Raw genomic sequence first — 15,080 nt, forward strand, 5'->3', positions numbered from 1 at the left:
GCCTTGCAGTATAGTCTGGAGTCAGGTAGCATGATGTCTCCAGCTTTGTTCTTTTGGTTTAGGATTGTCTTGGCAATGCAGACTCTTTTTTGGTTCCATATGAACTTAAAGTAGTTTTTTTCCAATTATGTGAGGAAAGACATTGGTAGCTTGATAGGGATGGCATTGAATCTATAAATTACCTTGGGCAGTATGGCCATTTTCACTATATTAACTCTTCCTATCCATGAGCATGGAATGGTTTTCCATTTGTGTGTGTCCTCTTTCATTTCATTGAGCAGTGGTTTGTAGTTCTCCTTGAAGAGGTCCTTCACATCCCTTGTAAGTTGGATTCCTAGATATTTTATTCTCTTTGTAGCAATTGTGAATGGGAGTTCACTCATGATTTGGCTCTCTCTCTGTTATTGCTGTATAGGAATGCTTGTGATTTTTGCACATTGACTTTGTATCCTGAGACTTTGCTGAAGTTGCTTATCAGCTTAAGGAGATTTTGGGCTGAAACAATGGGGTTTTCTAAGTATACAATCATGTCATCTGCAAACAGGGACAATTTGACTTCCTCTTTTCCTAATTGAATACCCTTTATTTCTTTCTCTTGCCTGATTGGCCTGGCCAGAACTTCCAACACTATCTTGAATAGGAGTGGTGAGAGAGAGCATACGTGTCTTGTGCCAGTTTTCAAAGGGAATGCTTCCAGTTATTGCCCATTCAGTATGATATTGGCTGTGGGTTTGTCATAAATAGTTCTTATTATTTTGAGATATATTCCATCAATACCTAGTTTATTGAGAGTTTTTAGCATGAAGGACTTTTGAATTTTGTCAAAGGCCTTTTCTGCGTCTATTGAGATAATCATGTGGTTTTTGTCACTGGTTCTGTTTATGTGATGGATTATGTTTATTGATTTGCCTATGTTGAACCAGCCTTGCATCCCAGGAATGATGCTGAGTTGATCGTGGTTGATAAATTTTTTGATGTGTTGCTGGATTCAGTTTGCCAGTATTTTACTGAGGATTTTCACATCGATGCTGATCAGGGATATTGGTCTAAAATTATCTTTTTTGTTGTGTCTCTGCCAAGCTTTGGTATCAGGATGATGCTGGCCTCATAAAATGATTTTGGGAGGATTTCATCTTCTTCTATTGATTGGAATAGTTTCAGAAGGAATGACACCAGCTCCTCTTTGTACCTTTGGTAGAATTCAGCTGTGAGTCTGTCTGGTTCTGCAGTTGTTGTTGTTTTTTTTTTCTTTTTTTTTTTTTTTTTGGTTGGTAGGCTATTAATTATTGCCTCAATTTCAGAGCCTGTTATCGGTCTATTCAGAGATTCAACTTCTTCCTTTTTAGTCTTGGGAGGGTGTATGTGTCCAGGAATTTATCCATTTCTTCTAGATTTTCTAGTTTATTTGCGTAGAGGTGTTTATAGTATTCTCTGATGGTAGTTTGCATTTCTGTGGGATCAGTGATGATATCCTATTTATCATATTTATTGTGTCTATTTGATTCTTCTCTCTTTTCTTATTAGTCTTGATAGTGGTCTATCAATTTTGTTGATCTTTTCAAAAAACCAGCTCCTGGATTCATTGATTTTTGGAAGTGTTTTTTGTGTCTCCGGTCTCCTTCAGTTCTACTCTGATCTTAGTTATTTCTTGCCTTGTGCTAGCTTTTAAATTTATTTGCTTTTGCTTTTCTAGTTCTTTTAATTGTAATGTTAAGGTGTCGATTTTAGATCTTTCCTGCTTTCTCTTGTGGGCATTTAGTGCTATAAATTTCCCTCTACACACTGCTTTAAATGTGTCCCAGAGATTCTGGTACGTTGTGTCTTTGTTCTCATTGGTTTCAAAGAACATCTTTATTTCTGCCTTCATTTCGTTATTTACCCAGTAGTCACATAGAAGCAGGTTGTTCAGTTTCCATGTAGTGGTGTGGTTTCAAGTGAGTTTGCTAATCCTGAGTTCTAATTTGATTGCACTGTGGTCTGAAAGACAGTTTGTTGTGATTTCTTTTCTTTTATATTTGCTGAAGAGTGCTTTACTTCCAACTACGTAGTCAATTTTGGAATAAGTGCGATGTGGTGCTGAGAAGAATGTATATTCTGTTGATTTGGGGTGGAGAGTTCTGTAGATGTCTATTAGGTCCACTTGGTCCAGAGCTGAGTTCAAGTCCTGGATATCCTTGTTAACCTTCTGTCTCATTGATGTGTCTAATATTGACAGTGGAGTGTTAAAGTCTCCCATTATTATTGTGCAGGAGTCTAAGTCTCTTTATAGATCTCTAAGGTCTTGCTTTATGAATCTGGGCGCTCTTGTATTGGGTGCATATATATTTAGAATAATTAACTCTTCTTGTTGAAATGATCCCTTTGCCATTAAGTAATGACCTTCTTTGTCTCTTTTGATCTTTGTTGGTTGAAAGTCTGTTTTATCAGAGCGTAGGATTGCAGCCCCTGCTTTTGTTTTGTTTTGTTTTCCATTTGCTTGGTAGATCTTTCTCCATCCCTTTATTTTGAGCCTATCTGTGTCTCTGCATGTGAGATGGGTCTCCTGAATACAGCACACTGATGAGTCTTGACTCTATCCAATTTGCCAGTCTATGCTTTTTAATTGGGGCATTTCACCCATTTACATTTAAGGTTAATATTGTTATGTGTAAATTTAATCCTCTCTTTATTATATTAACTGGTTATTTTGCCCTTGAGTTGATGCAGTTTCTTCCTAGCATTGATGGTCTTTACAATTTGACATGTTTTTCCAGTGACTGTTATGGGTTGTTCCTTTCCATGTTTGGTGCTTCCTTCAGGAGCTCTTATAAGGGAGGCCTGGTGGTGACAAAATCTCTCAGCATTTGCTTGTCTGTAAAGAATTTTATTTCTCCTTCACTTATGAAGCTTAGTTTGTTTGGAACTGAAATTCTGGGTTGAAAATTCTTTTCTCTAAGAATGTTGAATATTGGCCCCCACTCCCTTCTGGCTTATAGAGTTTCTGCCGAGACATCTGCTGTTAGTCTGATGGGCTTTCCTTTGTGGGTAACCCGACCTTTCTCTCTGGCTTCCCTTAACATTTTTTCCTTCATTTCAACCTTGGTGAATCTGACAATTATGTGTCTTGGGGTTGCTCTTCTCAAGGAGTATCTGAATTTGAATGTTGGCCTGCCTTGCTAGTTTGTGGAAGTTCTCCTAGATAATATCCCGAAGAGTGTTTTCCAACTTGGTTCCATTCTCCCTATCACTTTCAGGTACACCAATCAAATGTAGATTTGGTCTTTTCACATAGTCCCATATTTCTTGGAGGCTTTCTTCATTTCTTCTTACTGTTTTTTCTCTAAACTTCTCTTCTCACTTTATTTCATTAATTTGGTATTTAATCACTGACATTCTTTCTTCCACTTGATCGAATTGGCTATTGAAGCTTGTGCATACACCACATAGTTTTCATGCCATGGTTTTCAGCTGCATCAGGTCATTTAAGGTCTTTTCTACACTGTGTATTCTAGTTAGCCAATCGTCTAATCTTTTTTCAAGGTTTTTAGCTTCCTTGCGATGGGTTCAAACATCCTCATTTAGCTTGGAGAAGTTTGTTATTACTGACTTTCTGAAGCCTACTTCTTTCAGCTCATCAAAGTCACTCTCTATACCGGTTTGTTCCATTGTTGGTGAGAAGCTGCAATCCTTTGGAGGAGAAGAGTTTCTCTGGTTTTTAGAATGTTCAGCTTTTCTGCTCTGGTTTCTCCCTATCTTTGTGGTTTTATATACCTTTGATCTTTCATGTTGGTGACCTACAGATGGGGTTTTAGTGTGGATGTCCTTTTTGTTGAGGTTGATGGTATTCCTTTCTGTTTACTAGTTTTCTTTCTAACAGTCAGGTCCCTCAGCTGCAGGTCTGTTGGAGTTTACTAGAGGTCCACTCCAGACCCTGTTTGCCTGAGTATCACCTGCAGAACAGCAAATACTGCAGAACAGCAAATATTGCTGCCTGATCCTTCTTCTGGAAGCTTCATCCCAGAGGGGCACCAGCCTGTATGAGATGTCAGTTGGCCCCTACTGGAAGGTGTCTCCCAGTTTGGCTACACGGTGTTCAGGGATCCACTGGAGAAGGCAGTCTGTCCATTCTCCGAGCTCAAACACCGTGCTGGGACTTTTAAGTGTGCAGAAGTTTCTGCTGCCTTTTGTTTAACTATGCCCTGCCCACAGAGGTGGAGACTACAGAGGCAGCCGGCCTTGCTGAGCTGTGGTGGGCTCCACCCAGTTTGAGTTTCCCTGGCCACTTCGTTTACCTACTCAAGCCTCAGCAATGGCAGATGCCTCTGCCCTTGCCAGGCTGTTGCCTCACAGGTTGATCTCAGGCTGCTGCACTAGCACAGTGAGCAAGGCTCCGTGGGTTTGGGATCTGCCAAGCCAGGCATGGGATATAATCTCCTGGTGTGCCATTTGCTAAGACCATTGGAAAATTGCAATATTTGGACGGGAGTGTCCCGTTTTTCCAGGTACCATCTGTCATGGCTTCCCTTGGCTAGGAAAGGCAAATCCCCTGACCCCTTGTGCTTCCTGGGTGAGGTGATGCCCTGCCCTGCTTCAGCTCACCCTCCATGGGCTGCACCCACTGTCCATCCAGTCCCAATTAGATGAACCGGGTACCTCAGTTGGAAATGCAGAAATCACCCATCTTCTGTGTCGATCACTCTGAGAGATGCAGTCTGGAGCTGTTCCTATTCAGCCATCTTGTAAGAGACCCTAACCAGTCTATGACTGATGGACATTCAGGTTGATTACATGCCTTTGCTATTGTGAATAGTGTTGCAATGAATATACCTGTGCATGTAACTTTATGATAGAATAATTTATATTTCTTAGTGTATATACCCAGTAATGGGATTGCTAAGTCTAATGGTATTTCTGTTTTTAGGTCCTTGAGGAATTGCCACACTGTCTTCCAGAATGATTGACTACTTTATGCTTCTACCAATAGTGCATAAGCATTCCTTTTTCTCTACAATCTAGCCAGCATCTCTTATCTATTAACTTTTTAATAGCTATTCTAACTGGTGAGAGATGGCATCTCATTGTAGATTCAGTTTTCTTATTATTATTTCATTTTTTGATTTAATTTGATTGTATGATAAGAAAATTTGTTTATGTTTGTATTTAAGTAACACAATGATAATAAAAATCATTTATGCTAACTCAGGATCTATGAAAACTTTTTTTTTTAAAGTGGTCCATTTTAAGAACCTTGTATGAAAAAAAAAAAATCTGGATCCATATCTCCATATAAAAAACTAACTCAAGATGGATTAAAGACTTAAATGTAAGACCTGTGAACATCCTAGAAGCAAGCCTAGGAAAATGCCTTCTAAACATTGGCTTAGACAAAGAATTTATTACCTATTCCTCAAAAGCAAATGCAACATAAACAAAAACAAGAAAATGGAATTTGATTAAATTATAAAACTTCTGCATAGCAAAAGAAAACAATAAATAGAGCAAACAGATAACCTTCAGAATGGGAGAAAACATTTGCATACTCTGCATCTGACAACTCAACAAGAGTAAAACAGATAACCCTATTAAAAAGTGGGCAAAAGATATGAACAAACATTTTCCTAAAAAAGGCATACAAGTGGCAAACAAGCATTTGTAAAAATTCTCAATGTCACTAATCATCACAGAAATGCAAATCAAAACACAATGATGTGTCATCTCACACCAACCAGAAAGGCTGTTATTGAAAAGTAAAAAACCAACAGATGCTGGTGAGGATGTGGAGAAAAGGAAACTCATACACTAAAGGTGGATATGTAATTACTACCACTTCTATGGAAAACAGCATGGAGATTTCTCAAAGAACTAAAAATATAACTACCAGTCAATACAACCTTCCCACTATTGAGTATCTGCCCAAAGGAAAAAAATCAGCATATCAAAAAGACACCTGTACTCATATGTTTATTACAAAACTATTCACAATAGCAGAGATATGGATTAATCCTGTGTGTATTAATAGACTATTAGATAAAGAAAATTATATGTGTGTGTGTGTGTGTGTGTATATATATATATATCTCATAGTCTCATAGACCATTACACACACATACACACACACACTCACACATTATGGCATACTACCTTGCTATATTAAAGAATGAAATAATGCCCTTTTCAGCAACATAAAGGAAGCTGGAGGTCCTTCTGCTAAGTGAAACAACTCAGAAACAGAAAGTCAGATACTGCATGTTCTCACTTACAGGTGGAAGCTAAACAAAGGGTTCATATGGACACACAGAGTGGAATAATAGACATCGGAGGCTACAAAGGTGGGAGGGTGGAAGGGGGTGAGGGTTAAAAAATTAACTCTTTAGCACAATGTTCACTATTTTAACTATGCTATTTTACTTTTCATATATATTTCAGAGTAAGCTTCTCAATGTCTACCAAAAATCTTTCAGACTTTGATAGACATTACATTAAACCTGCAGATCAATTTGAGGAGAATTGAGAATTGATATATTTACTATATTGAGTCTTCCAACTTATAAACACAATATGCTTCTCCATTTATATTATTTTATTTCTTTCATTACCATTTTGTAATTTTTATCACACAGATCCTATATATATATTACTATATTAATATTCAAGTTTTTTATTTTTGGAATCAATGTAAACAGTATTTTTAATTCAAGTTTTCATGTTCATTGCTAATGTAGATAATCAAAGCAGATTATCTGCTTTGATTAAAACCATTAAAAACCATTAAAAAATGGTTTAATCGGACTTACACTTCCACATGTCTGGGGAAGCCTCAGAATCATGGCAGGAGATGAAAGGCACTTCTCACATGGTGGTGGCAAGAGAAAATGAGAAAGATGCAAAAGCAAAAAAAGATAATCTGCTTTGATTATCTACACTAAATGATCATCATGTGATATCCTTTCAATGCAACATACTTTAATACCTAGAATTTATTCACCCTAGAGGGCACCTATTCAGGTGTAACGGCATTATTTTGCTCTTACATCATTTGCTTAAACATTTCATAAATTGTTATGTAGGAGATAAATGGAAAAACAAAGATAAAGGTTGCTCCTAATAAATGTACGAGTATTTTGAAAGTAAACAGATTTTCCATGAGACACATGCTCATAGGATTAAACATTTTCAAACAGTTTCATCTTTTCACATGATTATGAATACAAAATATTTGCTTAAATGTGCATAAAAATCAATGTTCTATTCATGTTCATCATCCAATTTTAAAATATTTTAATCATTTGTTGACAAGCACAATTATGGGTAGGTTTGTTTGCTTTCACTGATGACTAAATTTGAAATTAGTAGGTTTTAGAGATAATTATTTTTGAGGTATCTAAATAGAAAGGAAAAATGTGAATACATTTGAAACATCAAAATATTCACTAAATTCTGTGTAATTACATATTGATCTTATATGTAATGTTTAACTCACTGAATATTGGCATCTTATTTTAATAAGTTTTCAGAATAAAATCAGTATGAGAATACACAACTCAAAGGTGTTTAAAGTTTCATGAGTTCTGGAATACATCCACTAGATTTCAATTTCATGTTTAGACTTTATTTTTACATTTTATTTTTTAAAAGACAGGGTCTCATTTAGTCATCCAGGCTAGAGTGCAGTGGTACAATCATAGCTCATTGCAGCCTCAAACTCCTGGCCTCAAGCGATCCTCCTGCCTCAGCTTCTGGAGTGGCTAAGACCACAGGCATGTGCCACCATGCCTGGCTAATTTTTTTTTTTTTTTTTGGTGGAGATGGGCTCTTGCTATGCTACCCACGGTGGTCTCAAACTTATGAGCTCAAGTAATTCTCCTGCCTCAGCTTCCCAAAGCAGCAGGATTACAGGTGTAAGCTACCATGTCTGACCAACTTAGAGATGGACTTTTACAGCTATAAAGAAAATGGAGGATATTTAGTTCAATATTCTTATTTTACATATGAGAAAACTGAGGTCCACAAAGTGTAAGTAGATTATCCAAGATTCTACAGCTCTTTTTTTTTTTTTTTTTTTTTTTTTTTTTTTTGAGGCGGACTCTCGCTCTGTCGCCGGGACTGGAGTGCAGTGGCCAGATCTCAGCTCACTGCAAGCTCCGCCTCCCGGGTTCATGCCATTCTCCTGCCTCAGCCTCCCGAGTAGCTGAGACTACAGGCACCCGCCACCTCGCCCGGCTAGTTTTTGTATTTTTAGTAGAGACGGGGTTTCACCGTGTTAGCCAGGATGGTCTCGATCTCCTGACCTCGTGATCCGCCCATCTCGGCCTCCCAAAGTGCTGGGATTACAGGCTTGAGCCACCGCGCCCGGCCTTCTACAGCTCTTAAATGGCATCACTGGTGACTTGCACCTAGAAATTTTGATTCCCAGTGTATTAGTCTGTTTTCATGCTGCTGATAAAGACATACCCAAGACTGGGAAGAAAAAAATGGTTTAATTGGACTTACACTTCCACATGCCTGGGGAAGCCTCATAATCATGGCGGGAGATGAAAGGCACTTCTCATATGGTGGTGGCAAAAGAAAATGAGAAAGATGCAAAAGCAAAAAACCCTGATAAAACCATCAGATCTTGTGAGTCTTATTCACTACCCGAGAACAGTATGGGGGAAATCACCCCCATGATTCAAATTATCTCTTACCGAGCCCCTCCTACAACACATAGAAATTATGGGAGTACAGTTCAAGATGTGATTTGGGTGGGAACACAGAGCCAAACCATATCACCCAGTCCACCATTCTCTCAATTAGCCATAATTGGGATGAATAAATGATTCATCAATTATTCAATCAAATCTTGGCTTATTCTATCAAAACAATCATTTCCCACACAATTATATGCATCAGGTAATCCATTTGATTCACTAACTGGCAAGTGTACTAGAGTGGCCATCCTTCAATCAAGTATTTTCATAAAACAAATACTAGCTTTTAATTCATTATATGCCAGGTGTTTTAACTAAAGTTTCAGAAAGATTAATTATCTAACTTCAGACTGAAGTAGATAAATGAAGTGATTTTCTCACTAATTTAGAGAGAATACTCTCTATCTGAAGTAGTCATAATTGAGGCAAGCATTTCTCTCAATCTAAAATAGTCAATGGCTAGAATGCCTCACTTCTGTGATTTATGCAAGCCTGGAAACTGATGACTACTATCTGTCCAATAATAGAATGATGGGTCTTCTCTAATCAGAAAATGAGATAATATGCCATCTATCTGAGTTTTAAAATTGTTATGCAGATTTAATATTTATTCATATAGACATTTCACAGAATTTCTTGCTATTTTAAAATAAGATATCATTTTGGGAAGTCACTACAACACATTGCTATAAGAAGATGAGGAAATGATTTTCAGCATTGAAAAATAATCTGTTGACAAACCAGATTTTTTTTTTTTTTTTTGAGATGGAATCTTGCTCTGTAACCCAGACTGGAGTGTAGTGGCTCAAGCTCAGCTCACTACAACCTCTGCCTCTCAGGTTCAAGCAATTCTCCTGCCTCAGCCTCCTGAGTAGCTGGGATTACAGGCACGTGCCACCACGCCCAGCTAATTTTTGTATTTTTAGTAGAGATGGGGTTTCACCATGTTGGTCAAGCTAGTCTCTAACTCCTGACGTCATGATCTGCCTGTCTTGGCCTCCCAAAGTGCTGGGATTACAGGCATGAGCCACTGTGCCTGGCCGACAAGCCATATTTAAATACAACTTTCATGCTTGAAGGCAGAGAAAACTGAATAGAACTGGAGGCCATAGTCTTAAGAAAACTAATGAAGAAACAGAAAATGAAATAATGCATGTTCTCCCTTAAAAGTGGGAGCTAAACAGTGAGAACACATAGATTCTAGGAAGGAAAAAGAGAAACTGGGGCCTACTTGAAGGTGGAGGGTGGGAGCAGGGAGAGGATATATTGATGGGCATCTAGGATGATTCCATGTTTTGCTACTGTGAGTAGTGCTATGATGAGCACATGCATGCATGTGTCTTTTGAATTGAAAGGTAGTTCTAAGTCTTTGAAAAATCACCAAACCTCTTTTCACAGTGGCGGAGCTAATTTACATTCCTACCAACAGTGTATAAGCATTCCCTTTTCTCCACAACCACACCAACACCTGTTATTATTATGATTGTTGTTGTTGAACTTTCTCATAATAGCCATTCTGACTGGTGCAAGATGGTACCACTTCGTGGTTTTGATTTGCATTTCTGCAATGATTAGTGATGTTGAGCGTTGTTTCATATGCTTGTAAGCTGCATATATGTTTTCTTTTGAAAAGTGTCTGTTCATGTCCTTTGCCTACTTTTTAATGGTTTTCTTTTTTTCTGTTTTTTAAACTTTTATTTTAGGTTCAGAGGTGCATGTACAGGTTTGTTATATAGGTAAAGTGCATGTTACAGGGGTTTGGTGTACAGATAATGTTGTTACCTGGATGACAAGGACAGTACCTGATAAGTATTGTTCCTTATCTTCTTTCTCCTTACATCTTCCACCCTCACCTCAAATCAGCCCCAGTGTCTGTCTTTCCCTTCCTAGAATCCATGTGGTCTCACTGTTTAGCTCCTCCTTGTAAGAATATACAGTATTTAGCTTTCTGTTTCTGCATTAGTTTGCTTAAAATAATGGCCTCCAGTTCTATCCATGTTGTTGCAAGGAACATGATACCATTTTTTATAACTGCATAGTATCCCATGGTGTATAGGTACCACATGTTCTTTATCCAGTCTACCATTGATGAGTATTTAGGTTGTTTCCATGTCTTTGCTATTGTAAATAGTGAATTTCAAAGAATTTCTTGATTTCTACCTTGATTTCATTGTTTACTCAGAAGTCATTCAGGAGCAGATTGTTTTATTTCTATGTAATTGAATGGTTTTGAGAAGTTTCCTTAGTATTGATTTCTATTTTTATTGCACTGTGGTTCAAGAATGTGTTTACTATGTGATATAGTTTGGATCTGGGTCCCCACCCAAATCTCATGTTGAAATGTGTAACCCCAATGTTGGAGGTGAGGCCTGGTGAGAGGTGATTGGATCATGGGGGTGGATCCTTCATGAATGGTTTAGCACCATCCCTTTGGTGCTGTTCTTGTGATAGAGTTCTCATGAGATCCGGTTGTTTAAAAGTGAGTGATATCTTCTTTCTTCTTCTCTTGGTCCTGCTCTTGCCACATAAGATGTCTGCTCCTGCTCTGCCTTCCACCATGAGTAAAAGCTTCCTGAGGCCTCCCCAGAACTAGATGCTGCTATGCTTCTTGTACAGCCTGTGGAACCATGAGCCACTAAAATCTTTTTTTTTCTTTTTTTTTTTTTTTTAATAAATTACCCAGTCTCTGGTATTCTTTATAGCAGTGTAATAATGGACTAACACAGTATGTTTTCTGTTTTTTTTTAATTTTCTGAGAGTTGTTTTATGGTGAATGATGTGGTCAATTTTAGAGTATGAGCCATGTGTTGTAGATGAGAAGAATGTATATTCTGTTGTTTTGGGGTGGTGAGTTCTGTAGATGTCTGTTAGGTTATTTGGTAAAGTGTATAGTTGAGGTTCTGAATATCTTTGTTAGTTTTCTGCCTCAGTGATCTGTCTTATAGTGCCAGTGGGATGTTGAAGTCTCTCACTATTATGGCAGGGTTATCTAAGTCTCTTCATAGGTCTCTAAGAACTTGTTTTATGAATACAGGTCCTCCTGTGTTAGGTGGATGTATATTTAGATAGTAAGGTCTTCTTGTTGAATTGAATCCATTACCATTATGTAATATCCTTCTTTGTCAGTTTTGATCATTGTTAGTTCAAAGTCTGTTCTGTCTGAAATTAGAATAGCAACCCTTGCTTTTTTCTGTTTTCTGCTTCCTTGGTATACTTTCTCCTTTCCTGTACTTTATGCCTATGGGTGTCATTGCATGTGAGATGGATCTCTGGAAGACAGAATACAGTTGAGTCTTGCTTCTTTATCCAACATGCCACTCTTGTGTTTTTAATTGAAACATTTAGCCCATTTACATTCAAAGTTACTATTAATATGTTGGATTTAATTCTGTCATCTTGTTGTTAGTTGGTTGTTATGCAGGCTTAATTGTGTGGTTGTTTTACAGTGTAAATGTTCTATGCACTTAAACACGTTTTTGTGGTGGCCAGTAATGGTCTTCTGTTTTTATATTTAGCACTCCCTTAAGGACCTCTTGTAAGGCAGGTCTGATAGCAATGAATTCCCTTATCATTTACTTTTCTGAAAAAGGTCTGATTACTTTTTCACTTATGACACATAGTTTGGCTGGGTATGACAATCTTTCTTTTTTTTTTTTTTTTTTTTTGAGACGGAGTCTCGCTCTGTCGCCCAGTCTGGAGTGCAGTGGCGCAATCTCGGCTCACTGCAAGCTCCGCCTCCCGGGTTTACGCCATTCTCCTGCCTCAGCCTCCCGAGTAGCTGGGACTACAGGCGCCCGTCATCTCGCCCGGCTAGTTTTTTTTGTATTTTTTAGTAGAGACGGGGTTTCACCGTGTTAGCCAGGATGGTCTCGATCTCCTGACCTCGTGATCCACCCGTCTCGGCCTCCCAAAGTGCTGGGATTACAGGCTTGAGCCACCACGCCCGGCCGACAATCTTTCTTGAAGTTTATTTTATTTAAGTATGCTGAATACAGACCCCCAGTCTGTTCTGGTATTTAAATTTTCTGAAAGTCTGCTGTTAGCCTGATGGGGTTCCTTTTGTAGGTGACCTGCCCCTTCTCTCTAACTGCCTTTAACATTTTTTCTTTTATTTCAACCTTAGAGAATATGATGATTCTGTGTGCTGGAAATGGTCATCTTATATTATATCTTGCAGGGGTTCTCTGCATTTCCTGAATTTGAGTTGGCCTTTCTAGTGAGGTTGTAGAAATTTTTGTTGATGATACCATCAAATACGTTTTTCAAGTTGCTTGCTTTCCCTTCCTCTCTTTGAAAGACACCAATGGGTCATAAATTTTATCTTAAATATTCCAATATTTTTTGAAATTTTGTTAATTTTTAAAAATTACTTTTCTTTATTCTTTTTCTGAGTTAATTTGAGCAGTCTTTGAGCTCTTACATTTTTTCCTCAGCTTAGTCTATTCTGCTGTTAATACTTATAATTACATTATAAACTTATTATCATGTATTTTTCAGCTCTATCAGATCAGTTTTGTTCTTTCTTAAAATGGCCATATTATCTTTTATCTCTTGTATCATATATATATATATATATATATATACACACACATACATATATATATATATACATATTTATATTTTTTGAATTGTGTTTCAACTTTCTCCTGAATGTTGATGGTCTTCTTTCCTACCTATGTTCTGAATTCAATTTTTGACATTTGATCCATTTCAGCCTAGTCAAGAACTATTGCTGGATAACTAGTGTGTGGTCATTTGGTGGTAATCAGACACTCTAGCTTTTAGAGTTGTTAACATTCTTGCACTGGTTAATTCTCATCTTTGCATGCTGATGTTGCTTTAAGTTTTGAAATTCCTTTCTTTTGGATGGGTTTATTTGCTTTTATCATCTTTGATGCCCTTGTGGTTCTGATTGTGGTATAAGGTAGGTTCAGTCTACTGGCCTTGATTTTAGAAGACTTCAAGGGGCCAAGTTTCTGTTCAGCACTTCTGGGATTCATGCTCTAATTTTGGCGGCAGGTATGAGGCCCACAGGATTATTCTCTGTCCCCTTGAGCTTAGGAAACTACTACACTGGAGGGGATAAGGTGTTTCCTGTCTGCCGGCCACAACACTCCCATGGGGGGGGGTGCTGGCCAAAGTGCTTCACTAGGGTGGTGGTAGTGAAATCTCTATGCTTGATCACAGCAGGTTACATGTGCCTCAGCTGGGGTATTGCATCAGTGGGAGAATATGGTGGCATCTCTGCATGCATTCATGCTGGCAGCAGTGGTGTGGTAAGAGTGGGGCACCAGTTGGGGCAAGGTTTCAGTGTCTGTGCGTGCACTTGCACTAATAGCCATGGCAACAGGTGGGGTTGGGCCGTGGATGTGTACATGCTGTTAAAGTGGTGGTGGTGGGGGGCTGCAACAAGGAAAGGCTGCAAGTGGACTTGTCATATCAGCAGGGACTGATTTGTTGGTGCTCTCTGAGGGGTAGGGATGGTGTGTCAGTGAAGGAACTATGATGAGGGCCCCCTGGAAGCACCATGGTTGGACATCAGAGGCTGTGCTACAAGTGAGTGTGACTAGGCTGTGACCACAGGAGAGGCTGGCTGACAGGGGGCTAATCAGATTGGACTGGCTCTGTCCCACAGGCAAGATTTCACTACTCTGTGTAGGCTCAACAGTCATCCAAAGGATAAAGCCACATTGAGGAGTTGGCAAGCCTCAGATGGTGAACAACACTGGCCATGTTCCACTTCAGTCATTCCTGTGCCAAATCCTCTGATCTCCACACAGACTGGGAGTCCTCTTTTTGCTACCTCTCTAAGCAACTGTCCTTGCCAGCTGAAGTGTCTGTGGTCATGGGGTGTCCTGTAGCTAGGATTCCAGAGGTCTGTGGTGAAAGCAGACTGCTGCTCACCTGTTCAACTTACTTCTTCCCCAGGAGTCACTGGGGGCCAGGAATGGGTGCAAGTGCTGGACAGACCTGTGCAGAGTTCCCAGCTTCCTCCACTTCAGTCTGGTGTCTGTGTCCTCTCCCCATTCACCCACAATGCCTTCCCTTCAATGATCTGCTCAAAGTGTGCCACTTTTCCCAATGATTCAGTCTCTCAGTGGTTCTCATAGCTGCATCTAGTCATCCATCTTGTCTCTCTCTGCCTGATTTTAGTAATTTTCTAGAAAAGGAAATTAAATATTTTCTGATTTTGCAAATTGTTAAAAATCAGAAAGGTAGCTTAATGAAAATAAGCACTGATTTGCTTTAATGCGACCCCCAGAGCAAATGCCAGAGAAAAGGCAAGTAGGCAAGGCAAACAAACTTTATTTACAAGCCAATGTGAAGGAGGGAGCGAGGTTCACCAGTCTCCGGCGGTGGAGGCCGACGAAGTCGCTCTGGCATTCTCGGGCGAGGTTCCTAGGTCCCCACAGG

This window comes from Trachypithecus francoisi, unplaced genomic scaffold (assembly GCF_009764315.1).
Source record: "Trachypithecus francoisi isolate TF-2019V2 unplaced genomic scaffold, Tfra_2.0 Lachesis_group6, whole genome shotgun sequence".
NCBI lineage: Eukaryota > Metazoa > Chordata > Mammalia > Primates > Cercopithecidae > Trachypithecus > Trachypithecus francoisi.